Source organism: Megascapheus bottae, chromosome 19 (genome assembly GCF_031878675.1).
Source record: "Megascapheus bottae isolate mThoBot1 chromosome 19, mThoBot2.hap1, whole genome shotgun sequence".
NCBI classification, from domain to species: Eukaryota; Metazoa; Chordata; class Mammalia; order Rodentia; family Geomyidae; genus Megascapheus; species Megascapheus bottae.
In genome coordinates this window covers 48373597-48387131 of record NC_143527.1, presented here as the reverse complement: position 1 = coordinate 48387131, position 13535 = coordinate 48373597, and positions in this window count along the sequence as shown.

Sequence of the window (13535 nt, the reverse complement as noted above, 5' to 3'; positions counted from 1 at the left end):
TTGCTTCCTCTCCCTGCAACAGTTGAGTCAACAGAGATATAGCAGTAATAATGAAATAGACCTGTAATAAATAACTAAGATGCAATGCAGTAGGAAGCAATAAATTCAGTTTGGTCACAATGTTTACAGAACTTTTCTCAAGGACTTCCCATGTGCTAACACTGCACATGGTTATCAAGATTTCCTTAATCTGATGGTGTTATGGTAGTCCTAGCATTTGGAAGATTGAGGCGGGGGGTCATGGATTCAAGGTCAACCTGGGATACGTAGAAAAATGCTTCAAGAAAGAAGAGAAGACAAAAAGGAAGAGAGGGAGGGAGAGAGAGAAGGAAAAGAGAAAAATAGAGAAGAAGAGGGAAAAGGTGGAAGAAAATGGAAAGGGAAGGGAGGGGTGTCAGAGGATGAAGCTCAATGTGCTACACAAAAAGATTTGTCGCTAATGTCCTAAACAGGATATAGAGTGTGTGGGGGGCGGATTTTTTGTGGGTCATGAGGCTTGAACTCAAGGCTTGGGTTCTACCCCTGCACTCTACCGCTGAACCACAACTCCACTTCCAATATTCTGGTGGTTAATTGGAGATTCACAGACTTTTCTGCCCAGTCTGGCTTTGAACAGTGACCCTCTGATCTCAGCCTCTTGTGTGGCTAGGATTACAGGTGTGAGCCAGCCGCCCATCATAACATTCATACAACTATTCATAGATTATTTGGTTTTGACTTTGAAACTCAGATGTGTCAAAAACCTGAAAGACCCAGGGCACATCATTCCTAAAGTACACAGCTGGATGCTGGCCCCGTTCAGCCCATTTTACTCATTTTTGTTTCTTGCCAGCCATTAGAACACAGTGAGGTGTTCATTTGTGAGCTTAATAACGAAAAGATAGGAAAATACATTTTAATAGGAGGCTGGTATGATCTCATCAGTCATACATCCAACACAGGGAACAAAGAGAAGGATCCTGCAAATCCCAGCTAGTATTTTAATAGTTTAACGGCCCTCAGAGTTTGCCATACAATTTTTAAGAGTAGATAAAACAGGCTTCCAAATCCCAGATCTCCTCCTTTTCTCTCTTTGTGTAAAACTGCTACAGAATAAACATTTTATTGTACTGAACAGCTTTAAATAATTCAGATAACAGCAATGAACTACTTTTATGACACTATCTAGAATGCTTTCATGGGCATAAATACCTAGCTTTGTTTTAATGGGCTACACAAAAGTTTATCCTAAATTTGCAGTATTTGCAAAGGCCTTTAAGATACAGGATGTTTGTACAAGATGATGTATATGCCCTCATTTGATGGTGACTTTTGTCCCAGGTCAAAAAAAAGTTAAGTTTAATCATATCAACATGCATCATTATAATATGCTAAATTAAAACCAAGGAAATATTTTATCCTCAGGTAACTCTTACTTTAATTTGAAAAGTCTCTCTGAAACAACTAGGAACTGAATTAGTTGGATTTATTTTTTTATTTTTATTAAGTTTACTTATCAAGGATATCTTGAGATTTTCCTGGATACAAGCCCAAGGTGCAGGAAGAATAAAACTTTTAGAGGCACAAAAGTTAAAGAATCTTTCCAAGATACTGGTCAATGGGTGTTAGCAACAGGATGTGTACATGATCACACTGAGTGAACAGAGGTGGCTAGAAATGATGACAAAGAAGATTCTAATGTATACTAAGCACTTCCTACATTTCTCACTATTTGGAGCCTTCCATATACATCTAAACTTTTTAAATTTTTTTACATCTAAACTTTTGATAAACTTTTCTGAGATCACTCTTCTCAATTCACAGTCACAAAAACTGAGCACTAGAGATATGGGGTAATACTTGCAAAATCACACAGCTTCCAATGGCATGCATTCTGAACCCAAGAGTTGCTTGATTCCAACTCCATGCTTTGGAGAGAAAGGAAATACTTATAATGACCAGAGATATGCCAAGGACTATCCAGCACAGCTGAAAGTCTACACTCACATTGGCTATATATATAAAATAGGAGAATCTAAAGCCAGATGGTTGTAAGGAGATGGAACATTCATGGACATCCTAATGGACATCCATTAATTCTTTTGCTCAGGAGTTTCTTCATGGTTATCTAAACCCCACACATATCATCAAGCTGCCAGCACTGACAGTCATCTAGAAAGTTATACAGCCAGGGTCACTCCTACTGCCCAAATACTTTAGCCATCTGGAGTGAAATCAAATATTGAATTAGCAGTAATATTTTTTGTCAGTCATGGGTCTTGAACTCTGGCCTGGACGCAGCCCCTGATCACTTCAACTCAAGGCTAGTGCTCTAAACTTGAGCCAGAGCACCACTTCCAGTTTTCTGATGGCAAAGTGGAGATAAGAGTCTCATAGATTTTTGTGCCCAGACTAGCTTTGAACTGAGATCCTCAGATCTCAGCCTCTTGAGAATTACAGATGTAAGCCACCAGCACAAGGCTGACAGTAACCTTTTAATTGACATGGATAAAGGAATAAGATCCTGCCATAGGGAATAGTAACAAATACACTCACACCTGTTATCAATCACTCCAAAGTGAACTGTGCACAAGAAGTCACTGAGAAAGAACCCCCAAATCAGAGGTCCTCCTTTTAAAATACTTCATTCAATATTTCACTTGGCTTAAGAATAAGCTGCAATAAATACTTCCACCAAACTAGCAACAATGCCCCTCATCTACTCCTATATACAAAGAAACCAATGAAGCTAATAGATATGAACTAAAACAATGGGGCAAGACGAAAGCAGCCACATGAAGCATCAGGGTGGCTGGCTAAAGGACAGGAGAGCAAGGGCTGTGCTGCAGAGGCCAGGAAGCCCAAGGCAGCAAGACCAGATCACATCACAAAATCCAAAGGAGAGGACTTGAGAGAACTGTTCTCTTCCTGATGGCTTCATTCCATTTATGATTCACATAGAAATATATCCTACTTCTGCATTCCACCTGTCTACCATGAAAAGGCAGAAAGACAGAAATTAATACCCTCCAATAAAAAGTGACTAGTAATAGCAGTTATCAGCATTTTAAATGGAATCATTATTCTATCTCATGTCAACAGCTCTGCAGCAGAGGGGCACATTTTCAAAATCTTGACAAGTATTTTAAATCCAGATATCAGGTTTTTCTAGTTACAATAGCACACACAGGAAGCGCTTACCTTCCTGACTATATATTGTCTTGGGTTTTAAATCCCCAGAGGGGAATGCTATATTCTACACTTAATTCTGAATAACCTTTTTCTTTTAAATAACTCATTGCTTTTATAAAGCAGATTATATATTTCAGTGGAGTTTTTCTATTATAACATTTTATTTGACTTTCATCGTCTTATAAGGAAGAGCAAGATGGCAATTATCCCAAGTGTATAGACAGAAGCTGAAAAAGAATACTTCACCAAGAACACATAGCTACTCAATACAAAAAATTAAGGTAAGAATCTGAATCTTCTGATGTAAGGGAAACAAACCTAATTTTTCAGATTTGCTTATTTTCAACAACAACAAAAAAGCAACAGTGATTTTTATTGTATAGCCTCCCTCTTAATTTGACTACTCAGCCTAAATCATGGATCAAACATGAAGAAACCTTAAATAGAAGGTCTAGGACAATTACTGTTTAATCTTTTTTTAAAATTTCAATATATAGAGGGGTTACAGTTATATTCTCCAGATAGAGGATGCATTACTTCTCACACATTGATATCCCTTCTTATGTTTTTGTCCCCATTTCCTTCCCCCTACCCCCTACCCTCGTTTTCCCCTCCTATTTCAAAGAAACAAGTAAACATCTATATAATATACCAGGTAACAAAGTGGGATAATGTAACAATATGAGATGAACCAAAGGGCAACATAAGAGAAGGGAGAAAAACATAATACATAAAGAGTAACTTATACTTAAAGTCTTGTTTCCATGTCCTGGAGGTCCATTAATTTGGCCTCATCCTATATGGTCTTCTGTATCTAGGGTTTGAGCTATTGTAATCCTCTGCTAGGAGAGTTTTAGATGTGTACTAATTATTACAGATGAGGGAAACCATTGAGCCTATGTTCCTTTAGGTCTGGCTTACTTCACTTAATATGAATTTTTCCAAGTCTTTCCCTTTCCTTACAAATGGTGTGATGTCAGTCTTTCTGATGGCAGCATAGAATCCCACTATGTATAAATACCACATCTTGTTGATCCACTCATCAACTGAGGGGCACCCTGGTTGGTTCCATATCTTCCCTATGGTAAATAGTGCCGCAATGTACATTGTTGTTCTAGTGGATTTAGTATGTCCTTGTTTCTGGACCAATGGGTAAGTGCTCAGTAGTGGAATTGCTGGGTCTACAGGGGAGCTCTGTGATTAGCCTTTTGGGGAATCATTATACTGCTTTCCATAGTGGTTGAACAAGTCTGCACTCCCACCAACAGTGTAGTAGTGTTCCCTCCTGGTCACATCCCCACCAGTATCTGTTGTTAAATTTCTTGATTATGGCCATTCTAACTAGAGTGAGGTGGTATCTCAGAGTTTATGCATTTCTTTTATGGCCAGAGATGTTGAGCATTTCTTCATGTGCCTACAGATCGTTCTTATTTCTTCTTCAGAGAAGTCTCTCTTTAAGTTCTTGGCCCATTATTTAATGGGATGGTTGTTTCTTTGGAGATTTGTTTTGGAGAGATTCAATTTTTTAGATATTTTAGATATGAGGCCTTTGTCTGTTGTATGGTTAGTAAAGATCCTATCCCAATCTGTGGGCTTTCTATTTAACTTGCTAGCTATGTCCTTTGCCATACAGAAGTTCTGCAATTTAATGCAGTCCCGTTTGTCCAAGCTATCTTTAAGTTGTTGTGTTTCTGTGTCTTTATTAAGTGTGTTTCTGGGTTTTTATTAAGAAAGTTTTGACCTGTACCAAGGAGGATTCTCCTATTCCTTCTTGTAAAGTTTTTGAGGTGTATGCTTTTACCTCAAGGTCTTTGATCCATTTTGAGTTAATCCTGGTGTGGGGTGACAAAGAAGGATCCAACTTTAGCTTTCTGCAGGTGCTTAGCCAGTTCTGCCAGCACCACTTGTTGAAGAGGCTGTCTTTCTTCCATTCTATTTTTTTGGCTCCTTTATCAAAGATTAGGTGGCCATAGGTCTGTGGGTTGATATCTGGGTCTTCAGTTTTATTTCTTTGGTCCTCAGGCCTGTTCTTGTGCCAGTACCAAGCTGTTTATCTTAAAAACTGATTTAAAGGATAATGTAACTGATTACTAATAAAGTGGAATGAGGATAGATCATTCCTCTAAGCAAGAATTTAATCTGGACTGATAAAGGTGGATTGTTAGTACAATGCTCTACTGAAAGACTTAAAAACAAAAGGAAGAAAAGGACAATGTCATGGATTGAAGGTGTGTGGGATGATATTTACTGATATGGACTTCAGGAGCCAATGGGATTAGATTAGACCATTACAGTTGGGTTTTCATGATGGGATTGTATGCATATAAAAAGAAAGGCACTCCACTGCTGTATCTGTGTGGCCATAGGAGGACATAACCAGGACGTCACCAAGAACCTAACCCTCCTGAGCCCCTGATCTTGGGCATCCAGCTCCAAGAGCACTAAGGACTGAATCATCTCTAGTGTACCACCCCAACTATGGTATTCTGGAAGGGCACTCTGAGCAGGCTGAGAACAGTGCCGATGAACAGATGTCATCTGTGGCCACATTACAAGCTAAGTGTGGCAGCAATTCCACACACCAAGTGATTCCTGTCATTATGTGAAATTGTGACTCAACAGCCAAAGTAAAGTCATTTTTCTATACTGTCTTCTAAAAGATATGACAACAAAAATCTAGCTCTTAGTAAGTTCTAGTTACTGAAATACCACCAACCTCTAGCTTTTCAAAACACAGCTAATGAGTTAAATGGGGACCAAGACATGAGCAAGGGTATCAATGTTTGTGAAGTAATGTACCTTCTATCTAGTGAATATAATGTAACCCTTCTATTAATTATAATAAAAATATATTTAAAAATAATTAAAAAACAAATGAAAAACACAGTTAAATATATATATATGATAAATTAATGGAAAACTCTGCAAGTACCACTACTCTATTTAGAGGACTGTCTCAACATAACACTTCTCTATGAGATGACATATACTAAGGACAATACCTATGCATCCGCCAGATGAATCCAAAAACCACCAATACTCACAAACCCTTCTCTGTGATGCCTTTCCACCTCAACAAAACACAGAAGCACTGGCTCTAACTTTGATAGTCTGAAGTATGACCACAGAGTAATATGCATTTTCTCCTTCATAATTTCACAGATCGATTTAGTCTATCCATGAAAAGCATGAGGTAGTAAGAAATTTACATTTTATGCCAAAACCAAATTTTCACTTTAGGAAAACTGTAAAGAATAAGGTTATTTACCTACCAAAGTAAGAATTTTCTTCATTTTTAAGCAAAGTTATTATAAATGTTTATCATATGAACTCAATAAGAAATCGAATTTTAAGTTTTAAGGAATAATAAAAGAACTCTATTTGTGACTCTCACCAAATATAATCGCAGATATTATATTTACATAAATGTATTTTTGAATTTCATATTGAAGTTAATATCAAAGTACTGGAGAATATATATTTGATTATATACATTATTCTAAACCCAGAAATATAGAATATATGATAGCTTCAGCTTCTGAAGAGCATTAATCATCAGAGTAGAGTATTTTAACTTAGCTAACATTGACTTTTTCTTCTTTTTGGCTAGACCTGGGGCTTAAGCTCAAGGACTGGGTACTGTCCTTGGACTTTTTCAAGGCTAGAGCTCTATCACTTGAGCCACAGCATGACTTCTGGCTTTTTCCATGTAAGTGGTACCAAGGAATCAGACCCAAGGCTTTGTGTATGCTAGGCAAGCACTCTACCACTAAGCCACACTCCCAGCCCGTGAAGTCAAGATTTTGAGCTCCAGAGAAAGAATTCTGTTAAGCAGTAAAGGCAAGGGATTTAAATCCTAACAGAGTAGAAGTCAAACTCTGCCCCTTCCACTTTCTGACTGTGTAATCTGTAAGTCATCAGCAGTCAACCTGCTTCCTTATAATATGTGTACTTGCCAAACATGTTGCCAGGTGGAATATCTGAGATGAGATGAAGTGAAAAAGAAGTGAGAACAGTACCGCACTCAAGATAAGAAGCCAATGGCAACCATTATTTAAGGAAAACAAGGAAACTTCTATATACAAATATGTGTAAAATTCTGTTGGTGGGAGTGCAAACTCGTTCAACCACTATGGAAAGCAGTGTGGCAGTGCCTCAAAAGGCTAAACATAGAACTCCCCTATGACCCAGCAATTCCACTACTTGACATTTACCCAACCATCCAGAAACAAGGACATACTAAATCCACTAGCACAACAATGTTCATTGCAGCACTATTCACCATAGCAAAGATATGGAAGCAACCTACATGTCCCTCAGTTGATGAGTGGATCAACAAGTTGTGGTATTTGTACACAATGTAATTCTATGCTGCTGTCAGAAAGAATGACATTGCCCCATTTGTTAGGAAATGGAAAGACTTAGAAAAAATCATACTAAGTGAAGTAAGCCAGACTCAAGGGAACTTAGGCTCAACGGTTTCCCTCATTCGTCATAATCAGTAGAAACCTTGGGCTCTACTAGCAGAGATGTGCAATAGAGCAAAATCTTGATACATAAGGCCATATAATGTGAAGCTAATTGAAAGGACCTCCAGGATATCGAAACAAAAGCCATATAATGAATGATTGTTGTCCTTAATGTGCTATGTTGTCTCTCATCTCCTTTGCTGTCCCTTGGTTATCTCATATTGTTATAGTATCTCACTTTGTTATCTGATATATTGAATTTATTTGTATTTGGATATTTGAAATTTGATAGGGAAGGGGGGAAAACCAAGATGGGTGGGGGGTGTGGGGGGGAGGAAAATGGGTACCAAGACATGTGAAAGGGTATCAATGTATGTGAATTAATGCACCTTCTATCTGGCAAATATCATGTAACCCTTTTACTAATTACAATAAAAAACAAATATGTGTATAATTACATATTGTATGTAATTATAATATAGAATTATATATAATTGCACATTATACATTTATTATACAACTGCTTTCATGAGACATGTGGTAATTATTTCATGTATCTGTCCCCTTATTGGAGACCCAGCTCCCAGAGGCAGATTTCACCTTTTTCCACATTTAATAAGGATCTTCATACATATTAGGTGCAGAATGATTTTTTGTACATGAAGTAAAGCTTAAGTGGCTATTATTTCCAATTATTTTATCTAAGAAGCAGAACTATGTAGCCCTGTATTCTGCTTCAAATATTTAGAAGTATTTAGGATAAATTACCCTCTGAAAACTTCCATCAAATACAATACTAAAAGAGGAATCTGTTCCCAAGAAAAATAGGCTGTGCTATGCTTTTCAGCTGGTAGTAGAGTTCAAAGTCTCAAGGCAAGTATCGAGTTAATGTCTAACAACTGAACTGCTATTTCCTTTTAAGTACTGACAGTGTTCTTAGCAATCGTCAAAGAAGAAAGGCTGTAATGTTCTTTCAGATACAGGGACAGAACTGTTAGTTCTGGGCTCTAACCCCTGCTGCATAATTTACATTCAGAAGGTTATTTTCAAAGCCAAAAGAGCAAGGACTACAAAGGCTTCAAGTAAGAAATTTAGGAATTACTGTATCTAAAAGTCTTCATATTTTAAAACTGTCTTCACATGATAATAGGATTCTGAGTATAATGAAGAAAAGAAAGTCTTCACTTTTCCCCCTGGAAAATGAATTTTTCCCATGGGGAATGACCTGAACTAGTTTAAAGTTATGTTCATAGATATTTCATGGGTTGCAGTTAACTACAGAGTGCTGAAGGAGTGGACATGTTTCTGGAATCCTGACTCAACTAAACTGAATCAAAGCAGAAGCTCTGAGTACCCCCTCACACCTGCTTCCGAAGCTGCCTCCAGGGCTTACCTGGCCTAGACAAAGCTCAGCAAATCTCTGAAGGTGGGTGCTCAATTACAGCAGGAAGAGGCTACCTCCCGTCAGTTAATCTAACATCTGCCTGGAAAGCTAGAAGTGTTGACTGTGATCTAGAGCAGAAAACAAGGTGGTAAGTTTGCAGTAAGGAGGCAAAGAAGCAAGGTGAAGTGTACAGTAGAGACAAGAAAGGCTACCAAAACCACTTAGGTAAGAGTTCTGACCAGCCATTTCAACTGTCTCCAACTTACTACTCCAGAAGGATCTTCTTCTCGCTAGGGTACTGTGCTCAGCGTTTGGAGTTCTTTACTTTCCCCTTCTCTGACCTGTGGCCTTAGGAATTGAATCCATTTCAAGTAGTGCCTATGCACTGATGTGATCCCCAGTGTTCATCTTGAGTACTGCCTGTGCTCTTTTGATATGGACATGTGGGCCATCTAATGCACCACTGCTAATACAGGACCCTTGAACATGTGCCCCACGTCAGCCATCCCAGCCAGTCAGAATCAATGGCAGCACCACCTATTTACTTCTGTTTTCCCCAACAACAGTCTAGTCAAAACAACTCTTCCCTGTCACTCCCAAAGGTCTTCCACAGGCACCTTTGTTCCCTAGCATTCATTCCCCACACTGCCAGACACAGGCATTTCCTTTTCTTTTGAAGAACAGCAACTTGACACATCACAATTCTGAGGAAACATTTACTATGGTTTACCTCTGCTCCTAGAACCAACTCTTACTGTAGTCAAAAGTCCCTGCATCATCTCTTCCCTCCCAATGACCACTTTTCCTCCTCCTCCTCTATCCAAAATATACCAGTGCCTTGAGCATGGGAAGTCCCATTGGAACGGAGCCCATGAAGTCATTCTCTTTTCACTCTTAGGGAAAGGATTTTAAATAAAATTCACTGTGTACAAAATTTCTCTTGGATGCTATATCATAATCTCTGGTTTGGTTCTTTGTACACTGTCCCTCTTTCTGTCCTGGGAGTCAGTCCTTCAAAAACCCTTGTCATTGCAAATTCCTCTCCTTATCTGGAAATTATGTTCCCATCTCCACACAGGATCCACTGCTTTTCCCTATACAGGACTGACAGTGATCCACAATTAAATATTCCAGGATGCGTTCTGATTTGATTACTCATTCTAGTAAAAGGCCACATGGGGCTTCCAACAAAACACTGCACAGTGGGAGAAGGGTTTGGCAATTCAAATCAAGATGATCCTGAAGACTTTGCATATATTTGTTTCCTCCATTAGTCTGCTCTCTATACATATATTTACTGCCCCTGTAGTATATCAGGCATCATATACATTTTGAAGGGTGACTATCAGCAAATGTAGGTGAAAAGTACACCTTACTCCTGCAACCACTCATGATACTCATATGTCCAAATACACTTCAAATGACAACCAGTATCTGCTCTAATGCAAATTGATCTGCAACCTTCCTTTGTTCATAGTACACATAACATATTACATTTTAATGTAGATCTGTTTCATTATCTCTGTACATGCTCTTTTCCACATCAAATTAGGTCTTATCCTTCTGTATCACAAGAGTAGACTATAGCACAGTATAAGCAACACAAATATTTGCCTCACATTACCAACTCAAAAGACACAAAATGACTGGGAAAAAAACCTTCAAAATATCTCTGTTTTTCCATTTACCTTCATCCAAATTCCCCTCCATCCCCCCATTTCCTCATGACCGCTTTCAATTGTTAAAAGGAGCACATCATGGAGAGAGGAGGATGGATTTTTCTTCTACTCTATAAATACATACTTCGTAGACATATGTATATAAATATACATATTGCATAAGCAAATTTAATGTATCTTAAAATATAATTTATAAGAGGACAACACTTTTCCAAATGCAACTCAGCAATATGAATTTTTAAAGTAGGGTTGTTTCACAGTCATTGGGTGACTGAAAGGTGACTTTCACCCGCAACTACATTAGTTAGTCAGCAATTCAATTTTCTCAGATCTGTAAGAGGGGGTAATAGTTGCAAATTGTCCTGACATATGCTACCAGCTGCTTCTGTAAAGCAACAGTTATACAACTTGCTCTCTCTCAGTTTGAAGCAGAAAGAAAAAAATTTTCTTTAACAGTTATTTTCCATTTTCAAGTTTGGAATTAAAAGTCTGAAACTGCCTCTGTGCACAGTACACAAAAGCCAGTTCACAAAAGCTACTCTGATACATAATTTTAACTGCTGACTCATTTTTTCACAATTTGACCACATTTTAATGTTTCCATGAAATTTTACACTACATCTGAAATAATACCGCATTTTTTCAAGAATTGTTCAGATCCCTCACTTCATGAAGCCTAAAAACCATGGTGAGTGGTGTGTTCAGTGTATAATGCAGGGAGTACTTGCCACAGGTCCAAGCAGGAGAAACTGAAGTTCCAGGAAATCAGAATGTGACTACTACAAAATAAGTGTCTTGATTCCTGTTCCTTCATTCAACAACAGTAACATTCAACTCCACATGAGAAAAGCATTCATATCAGGAAATCATTCTACCTTTAATTCATGCTATTTATCCAAACTCAACAACACCACCTGTGATTTTCATGGTCTCCAGAGTGTCATGCTATGCTCTGTTCTTATAACTCAGTCTTACTCCCAAGGCATGGCCCACTGACTATCTTCTCCTGGGAGGACTTCCTCGAAATTCTTCAGCAGCCCATTCTCCAGCTCAGAATCATTTTTAGTATATTTTTATTGTAATTAATAGAAGGGCTACATTATAATCACCAGATAGAAGATGCATTACTTCACAAACATTGATACCCTTTCTCATGTCTTGGTCCCCATTTCCCTCCCCCAACCCCCAACCCTCATCTTGTTTTCCCCCCTTCCCTATCCAATTTCAAATAACCAAATAAACATATATACAATATATCAGATAACACGATAAAATACTGTACCAATTCGAGGTAACCAAGGGACAGCAAAAGAGATGAGAGATAACATAGTACATTAAGGACAACAATCACTCATTATATGGCTTTTGTTTCTATATCCTGGAGGACCTTTCATTTAGCATCATACTATATGGTCTTATGTATCTAGGTTTTATTCTATTGGAAATCTCTGCTAGGAGAGCCTAAGGTTTCTACTGATTATGAGAAATGAGGGAAACCATTGAGCCTATGTTCCTTTGAGTCTGGCTTACTTCACTTAAAATGATTTTATTCTAAGTCTTTCCATCTCCTTACAAATGGGGCGATGTCGTTCTTTCTGACAGCAGCATAGAATTCCATTGTGTATAAATACCTCATCTTGTTGATCCACTCATTAACTGAGGGGCATTTGGGTTGGTTCCATATCTTTGCTATGGTAAATAGTGCTGCAATGAACGTCATTGTGATAGTGGATGTGGTATGTCCTTGTTTCTGGACAACAGGGTAAATGCCAACTAGTGGAATTGCTGGGCCATAGGGGAGCTCTATGTTAAGTCTTTTGAGGAACCACCTGTCAGGAAGGCTCTTTTCCTTTGTTTTGCAGAAACTGTTCTGTATTCAAACAGAACCCTACCTGTATTACTCACTTCTGGAAAGGATTGTACTGCACCACCTAGCAAAAACACTGAGAAACTTCAGCTTCCTGAACAACTAGCTGCAAAAAACTATGAAACATAAGTAATACATTCCTTCGACATTTGAAATGCTCATCAACTCCAGCCTTCACTCACTCTATTCATGAACAATACTTCCTATGCTATCTGGTCCCTTACCTCTTGGAAAGCTAATAACCTTTGCTTCCTCTCTTACCACTTGGACACTTGGTGATTTCTTTCACATATCTTACATGCTAGCTTAAGCTCCCAGACTTAACAACAAAGAGGTTTTATTATAACAGTTCTAAACACTCATATATTTTGACCATATTCATTCTTTTTTAATCTCTGCTCCTCTTGTTCATTTCTGGTTGCGTATCAAGCTCATGATTAAAAATGAAATTAATGTCCCCTAAGATATATTCCTCTTTGTTATGGCTTGTATCTAAAATGTTGCCCCAAAGCTATATGCTAAAGATTCGATTGCCTGCTGATATGCTTTTTACAAAGTGGTGGGATCATGAAAACTTTGTTCTCACCAAAGGATCAACCTACTCATGTGTCCATAATTTGATGAGCTATTGGGAAGGGATAAAAACTTTCCAATTTGAGCTGGGACTTAAGGTTGGTAAATGCATCCCTGAAATGTGTCCTTGTAAATGATGTTTGTTCTGCTCTCTTCTCTCTCCTATTTCTCTTCTATCTCTGCTCTCCAGTCTTCAATTCTCTTTCTCCTTCTTCCACTTCTCTCCTTTTTCTCTTCTCTCTCTCTCTCCTGCCTCCTTAACGTGAATAAATAGCTTCCTCCTCCACATACTCCTGCTAACATGATGTTCTGCTTCTCCCCAAAGCAGACTGAAACTCCTGAAAGTATATTCCAAAACAAATGTTGCCACCGTTAAACTGATTTTCTTAGGA